Source organism: Balaenoptera borealis (assembly GCF_965194805.1).
Source record: "Balaenoptera borealis genome assembly, chromosome: 8".
Lineage (NCBI taxonomy): Eukaryota > Metazoa > Chordata > Mammalia > Artiodactyla > Balaenopteridae > Balaenoptera > Balaenoptera borealis.
The window spans coordinates 11,525,525-11,533,561 of NC_138865.1; positions in this window are offsets into that span (position 1 = coordinate 11,525,525).

Consider the following 8,037-nt stretch of genomic DNA (forward strand, 5'->3'; position numbering starts at 1 on the left):
GGAAAGAGGGGGAGAGGGAGAGAGAAATCCGCTGCTCAGATTCTGCTGGTTTCCTAGTTCCTAGTTCCAGCCCAGCTGTTCTTTTGTGTTAGCTTCTATATGATAGCCCGGTAAACTTGAATGTACTTCCTGTTTTTGCCTACGGTAATTTGGAGTAGTTTCCTGTTAATTTGAAGCCAAAACACTCTGAATAAGATGCAACCTGGTATCAGGAAATGAAGCTGCACATAACCACAGAACTGGCCCATTTCAGGGCTTGGGAACGGTAAGGATTCCTCCATCCAGGGACACGGAGGAATGTTAGTGGAACAGAGACTAAAGCAGCCAGTGGAATTAGTGTCAGTTGTTCCAGGGACTTCAATAATTTCCCTTTTGAGGCTGAGACTTTAGGAGGCTCCAAAGGCCACCTTGAAGGATGTCTGACTGTGCTGGCGACTCCTTAGGACTTCAGTATGGTGCACGGGAGACATGCACCAGTCTGAGGCTGCCTGGCTTAAAATGGATGGGGGAAAACAGGTCAGTTATGCAACTCTGCTCCTGGAAGTCCTTTCTGCTTATAGTATAGGAGCTGAGACCACTTTTGGTCCATTTTCAAAATTCATCGTAGGACTTACTGAGCTGCAATACTTCCACTCTGTGGGGCAACCTACATTGAGAGCTAAACGTGGTGAATCAGTTATGAAACAGTGATGTCCTAGCGCTTGGAAAGAGGACATCTGGGATGTGCCAAGGGTGTTGGGGAGTCCTGATCTTTCAACACTTTTTCCAAGTCTGTCTGCTGCACCCTCTTGCAGGACAGAGGTGCTGACACCTGCCACTGTGAAGCACTCCTTAGGACAGGTTTTGGATGCTCTATTGAGCTAAAGAGGTGAAACAGGCTCTCCGCTGCCCTCTTGCACCCTAAGGTGAAACCCATTAAGCAGAGAACTGGGCACAGCCCTTCTAAGAAACTGAAGCCCGCCATGCATGGCCCACCTCTGACTGCCCAGCTGAACAATATGTCTAGAAAAGGCATCCTGCAAGTTGAATCTCTCTAACTTAACGGGCTGCCAGTTAAGGTCTTACAGGCATTACACTGCCAGGAAACCTCAAGCTTGGAGAACAGGGTCTTTGGAGGGACACAAATCCACGCCACAGGGCTTTTTGATCCCTCAGGCAAACCCAGGCTCAAGCTCAGCGGCTGCCGGCTCCATTCGGAAGGTGTCACACGCCCCACAGCTAACTCCTTCCCAGTCTCCTTCCAGGGGCGGCCCTGGAGGACCCAGGGCAAGGGCCAAGTCCTCGGGGAAGGAACCTGGAGTGGCTCTACTGGAGAGCCAAGGAGCTCCTCCTGCAGGATTCTACAGGTGATGGCCACGCACTTCATCAGATAACCAGCGACCAACTTGGGGCTGCTGTCTTGGAGGCCCCCTCCATCTTCATTTTTAAGTGGAGGCTTTGTGCTTATTGTCTGGTCTCTCTCCCTGCATTCTGTATCAGATGGGGTATAGATGGCAGGTTTTTGTCATGTCCTCTACAGACTGAACAGGCTTGGGACTGACTTGGAGAAGGAGGCGTGGTCTGAGAATAAGGCCTCAATGGGAGAGGTGAAGGTGTTGACATTGGCAGGCACATAAGTTGTGTGTGACCCCCTGCCATGGGGTGAGGCAGGACTCCAGGCCCAGACAGGCCTGGTTCATTTTGTTTTCCTGGAAATTTTGAATTGAATCAAAGAGAGCTAATGGATTTCTCTGTGTGGCCCAACTACAAAGTATACCAGCAAGGCCAGAAGGCAACGGGGTCCCTCATGGCCGTGAAGCAGACACACGCACAGAGCAGCAGAGACGGTAGTCTACGAAGATAGAAGGAAGCAACTTTGCAAAGAGGGGAGAGAGACAGAGACAGAGATAAAGATAGAGAGATACAGAAAGAGAGAGACAGGGAGAGAGACTGATTCATGATTGCTTTCCTGCTGTTTGTTTCCTGGGGGGAGGTGTTGCACCCTGCTTTGGGCTCCATCCCTGATACTCCCTCCGCCTTAAAAACAAACTTTTAGTTGTGAAATAATTATAGATCCAGAGGAAGTTGCAAGACAGGACAGGGAGGTCCCATGTGTCCATCAGTGTTTCGCCCACGGTTACAATTTACATAACTGTAATATAATATCAAAGCAGGAAATTGACATCAGTATAATGTGTGCTATTTTATCACATGTGTGGATTTGTGTAACCACCACTGCAGTCAAGATACAGAACTATGCATCCCATAAAGATCTTACTGCTACCTCGATATAGTCACCCCTCCTCCCACCATTCCTAATCCCCAGCAACTACCGATCTGTTTTTTGTCTCTATAATTTCATTATTTTGAGAATATTCTACGAGTGGAATCACAGTTTGTGACTTTCTGAGACTGGCTTCTTTTCCTCAGCATAATTCCCTTGAGATCCGTCCAAGTTAGGGTGTGTATCACTAGTCCGCTCACGTTACTGATGGCTAGTAGCCCATGGCACGGATGGACCAGGGTTGTTTTTAACCGTTCACCCAGGGAGGGACATTTTGGTTGTCTCCAGTTTGGGGCTATTATAAATAAAGCTGCTGTGAGCATTTGTGTACAGGTTTTCGTGTGAACTTGTATTCATTTCTCTGGGAATAATGCCAGGAGTGCAATTACGGTGAGCGTACGTTTTGTTTTTTTAAGAAACTGGCTCTTTTCTGGAGTGACTGACCATTTTATGTTCACACCAGCTATGCTCGGGAGTTCCAATTTCTCTGCATCCTTGCCAGCATTTGGTATTGTCATTTTTTATTTTATCTGCTCTAATAGGTGTAGAGTGATATCTCCTGGTGGTCTTAAATTTCATTTCCTTTATTGCTAGTAATGTTGAACATTTTTTCACAGGTATGTTTGTTGTCTGCATGCTCTAATTGATGAAATGTCTCTTCATATCTTTTGCCCATTTTCTTTTTTTAAAATTTATTTATTTTATTTATTTATTTTTGGCTGCGTTGGGTCTTCGTTGCTGTGCGCGGGCTTTCTCTAGTTGTGGCGAGCAGGGGCTACTCTTTGTTGTGGTGCACGGGCTTCTCATTGCAGTGGCTTCTCTTGTTGTGGAGCATGGGCTCTAGGTGCGCGGGCTTCAGTAGTTGTGGCACATGGGCTCAGTAGTTGTGGCTCGTGGGCTCTAGAGCGCAGGCTCAGTAGTTGTGGCGCACGGGCTTAGTTGCTCTGCAGCACGTGGGATCTTCCCGGACCGGGGATTGAACCCGTGACCCCCACATTGGCAGGCGGATTCTTAACCACTGCGCCACCAGGGAAGCCCTGCCCATTTCTAACTGAGGTGTGTGTGTGTTTACTATCAAGTTTTTTTGTTTGTTTGTTTGTTTTGGATGAGGATGCATCTCCTCCAACATCTTTTTTTTTTTTAGTATTTTATCATTGAATTTATTTATTTGTTTATTTTATTATTGGGGTACAGTTGTTTTACAATGTTGTGTTAGTTCCTACTGTACAGTGAAGTGGAGTTCCCTGTGCTATATAGCAGGTCCTTACTAGTTATCTATTTTACACATATTAGTGTATATATGTCAATCCCAGTACTATCAAGTTTTGATAGAAATTATCTTGTTTTGTTAACAAGTTTGAAATGGGCTGTTGTTATCTGCAAACTTATAGGTAGTCTACTTTGTATTTAGTGACAATCATAATAACATCTAATGTTTATTGAGCACACACTGTGTCAGGCACTGTCCTAAGTGACTCCCAGGTTTTAGCTCACTGGATATTCATTGTTTACAAACATCATATATTGTTGTTCTAAACATTACCCGCTGTTACAATTTAGTTTACAAATAACTGTCAGCATAAACAAACAGCTCTGGCATTGCCTAAATTCAAATTGGCTGAGTTTATTTGTGTTCCAGTTGATTGAAAAAATTCTAAGCCACTGATACACAAGTCAGGATAGCTGCTCTTCAAGTGAAATAAGTGTTCACAGTTAAAACATATCACATAGTACACACCTTTGTATTTGTTTTAAGTAAATATCTGACCATGTTCAGTTCAACACATTCTACAAAAAAACAATCCCCCAAACTTTAGTCTCCTCCTAAAACAAGGGCAGAAAATAAATGCCCATTTACATTACATAGGTTTTTAAAAATGTTTTATTTTTATTTTTTTAACATCTTTATTGAATTATAATTGCTTTACAATGTTGTGTTAGTTTCTACTGTACCACAAAGTGAATCAGCTATATGTAGACCTATATCCCCTCCCTCTTGAGACTCCCTCCTACCCTCCCCCATTACATAGTTTTTAAAAACCCGCATTGGTGTGAGTGAAGCAGATACACATGCAGTGATCAGATATTCTGAGTTCCTGGATGAGGTTGGGACCATATTTCCTGAGGTTTGGAAGGAGGTGGGAGTTTGTTCAGGGTCCACAAGGCGACTGCACAGTTGGCCTTACAGTAGAACCAGCCCGTAACGGGCAGGGCCCCTTTGGGGACTGGATGCGCTCCTCTGTGCCCCGGGGCTGTCAGTGGGAGTTACTGGTGAGTCATTGAGCAGGACTGCCCTTGGGCACCTGGCTTCTGGCTGATCAATCATCTGTGCCGCTGCTTCTTTCCACACTTCCAATCAACAGGAGGATGCAGAGCCCATTCCCACATGTTAGACAGTCACGTTTCCACCCTTGGAAGAGGCAAATGAATGGGGTCCCCATGCTGCAGCCGGGCAGCACATGGGATTCAGGGAGTGGCCACACATGCCCATCCTGGTCCCAGCGCCATTGCCACAGTGGAGGGTGGTGTCAGCAGAGTGAAGCTGCAGATCTGCACATCGTGGACCCAAGTCACTTTGACCAATATCCAGCTGCTGCGTTTCGATGGATTGATCACAATCAGCTGTCCCAACCCCCAGCAGACCCAGCAGGTCCAGGAACATCCTCTGCCCTGCCCGTCTTTCTCAGCGAAGTTCACGGCAGCTTTGGACACTGAGGTGTGAGGAGCACACAGCCCACCCACCCTCGCCTCCATCTGTTCCCTGGGCACGCCCCACCCCCAGCCCTCTGAGCCTCCCAGCTTTGACCTTGCTCTTTTCTCTCCACACCCTTTATCCTTTGGACTTGATGCTTGGTCCATTTTCTTACAAACCGTGTTTCTTTCTTTGTTCCGTCACCGTGTTGCCTTACGCCACCTCAGGGGAGCAGCCCTGGGACTCTCCCTTCCAGTAAGGTTCCAGGGGTGGTGGTTCTACCCACTCTCCCTCTTCCCAATGTTCTTTTCTCTCCCCCTCCCCCCAGTTCAACTCCAGGCCTCACCACTTACCAGCTAGGCTGTTTGCAAGTTACCTTTCCTATCTGACTCTGTTTCTTTTATAAATGGGGTCCTTTTTTGTGAGTCCCTTTCTCACAAGGCTGTTGTGAGCTTTATGGATTATGTTACACCAGGGGTTGTGAGGAGAGGGAAAGGGGAATTCTTGTTTAATGGGCACAAATGTTCAGTTTGAGAAGATGAAACGTTCTGGAGATGGATGGCAGCACATCATTGTAAATATATTTATATATCCCATCACATCTTAGTACTCAGATCGTAATTAGATAATTCTAGAAATGGGCAGCCCTCCCCCTTCCCCTCCCCCATCTTGGTCTCTGCTCGCAGGTCGTGATGACCTGTCCCCCACCCCTTGTCCCAGCCCCACCCTCTTATCAGTCAGTCAGGGGGACTTACAGAGCTTCCCCAGCAGCGGAGGACCGCTCACTGGCTGCCATCACCATGGCAACTCACTGCCTCCTCCCCCCTCCCCTCACTTTCCAGAGCCGACAGATTTGTGGAGTTCCAGACTTCTCAGGGCTGGGAGGGAAGAAGAAAGAGACTGGGGGAGGGGAGAGAAGCTCGCTTGACTGCAGAGGCAGCCACCGGGTTCAGGTTGGCTTGGATCCCCGATCCCAGCCGGGTATGCAGTGTGGCCTCTGTTGTCTCCGCCTGTTGAGGAAACCTTTTAGGTATCCCTAGGCACTCCTGATTCCCTCTGAGATGGGCCAGCGTGGGGCCCGAGGGTGATGGGCTAGTGGCGTATGGCATGCACGGTAGGTAAGCGTGATGTTCAAACAGAAGATCGGTCTCTTCTGCTGCTCTTGCAGCACTGCTGGTTCTATCTATGATTACATGATAGAACCAGTGGCGATGAGCTTTGCAAATGCCAAAGGCTGTCGGGGGACCGTTCGTCATTCTGGCCCCTCCCAGTGTGGTTGGCCAGAGCGAAGCAGCCTAATGAAAGGTCTTCCCTCCTGAAGTGAAGTGGGGGGTTTGGAGATACATGTCCACATGGGACCTCCTGGAGGACAACACAGGGGCAGTGGGCATGAGATGCCAACCAGTGAGTCCCAGCTGTGGGGTGCAGTCTGGGGGGTCAGCGCCAGATCTTGAGAACCTACTTTTCCCCAGCTCACCTGCAGAATCAACACACCCACGTCTTATACATGCAGGACCTGCGACATGCAGATAAATGCTCATTGGTGCTCTTATAGTTAGAAAAATTAATTTCAAAGCATGGGCTGAATTCGAGGTAACTTTTTGTCATGATGTGCATTCTCAGTCAGCAGGGCTGTGGTGGTAGAAGGTAAGGGTCCATGAAATTGATGGCGGTTGAACAAACCCTCCTTTAAAAGGGTGAGGGCATGGAATTCGGACCCAGGCTACAAAGTGGATGAACCTTGAGGACATTCTGCTGAGTGAAGTAAGCCAGACACAGAAGGACAACTACCGTATGATTCCACCTACATGAGTTAATACATGAGGTAATGAGTTTGCTGGAATAGGCAGATTCATTGAGACAAAAAATAGATTAGAGCTTACTGGAGGTTGTGAGGAGAGGGAAAGGGGAGTTAGTATTTAATGGAGACAGAGTTTCAGTTCGGGAAGATGAAAAAATTCCTAAGACGGGGGACAGGGTGATGGTAGCACAACATTGTGAATGTACTTAATGCCACTGAACGGCACACTTAAAAATGTGAAACAGGACTTCCCTGGTGGCGCAGCAGTTGAGAGTCCGCCTGCCAATGCAGGGGAAACAGGTTCGAGCCCTGGTCCAGGAAGATCCCACATGCCGCGGAGCAACTAAGCCCGTGTGCCACAACTACTGAGCCTGCGCTCTAGAGCCAGTGAGCCACAACTACTGAAGCCCTCATGCTTAGAGCCCATGCTCTGCAACAAGAGAAGCCACCGCGATGAGAAGCCCGCGCACCGCAACGAAGAGTAGCCCTCGCTCGCCACAACTAGGGAAAGCCTGCGTGCAGCAACGAAGACCCAGCACAGCCATAAATAAATTTATTTTTAAAAATGGTCGAAATGGTAAATTTTATGTTTAGTGTATTTTACCACAATAACAGAAATCACTCCCCACAAAAAATGGGGGGAGGCGAGGCTGGTGGGTGGCCAGGTGGCTGGCTGTCCCTGCCGTGGAGGTGTGGGGACGCAGGGCTTCCTCCAGAAGGCTTTGATGGGGAGCAGCGTTCTGCAGGGCTCCACACACCTCCGCGCCCCTAACTGCCTCACTCTGTCACCTCCAGCCAATTGGCTGAGCGTGGGCAGGCTGAGAGGTCTGTGTCCCGGGCTCCCTGCCCCCGTTTGCTGAAGCCACCACGGATGGCCCGTCACCTCCCTGTAGGGTTCCATCTCATTTAGGAATCACCAGGGTGGTGATGACCCTCAGCTTCAGTCATGGTCTCCCTTCCTCTGGAAGGTGCAGGTGGGCGAGGTGGGCTGTGAGGACCCACCAGTGCTGGCCAAGTGGCCACAACAAATGTGTGGCCCATGTGCCAGCCAGGTGACGAGAAGGAAGCCTTGTTCTCCTGGGACCCCCGTGCCATGCCACACCAGCTCCAGGGCCCGGGGTGCCTGCAGCCCCTCCTTGTCTTCTGATTCACTGTTCAAACCCACCAGCCCTTCTGACAGAGCTGGAAGCAGACACCAAGCCCTCCAGGGAGCTATTTTTAGGGTTCATCTGTTCTTTCTGATTTCTCCTCTAGATTCCATATTCTCCCACCCCCAGATCC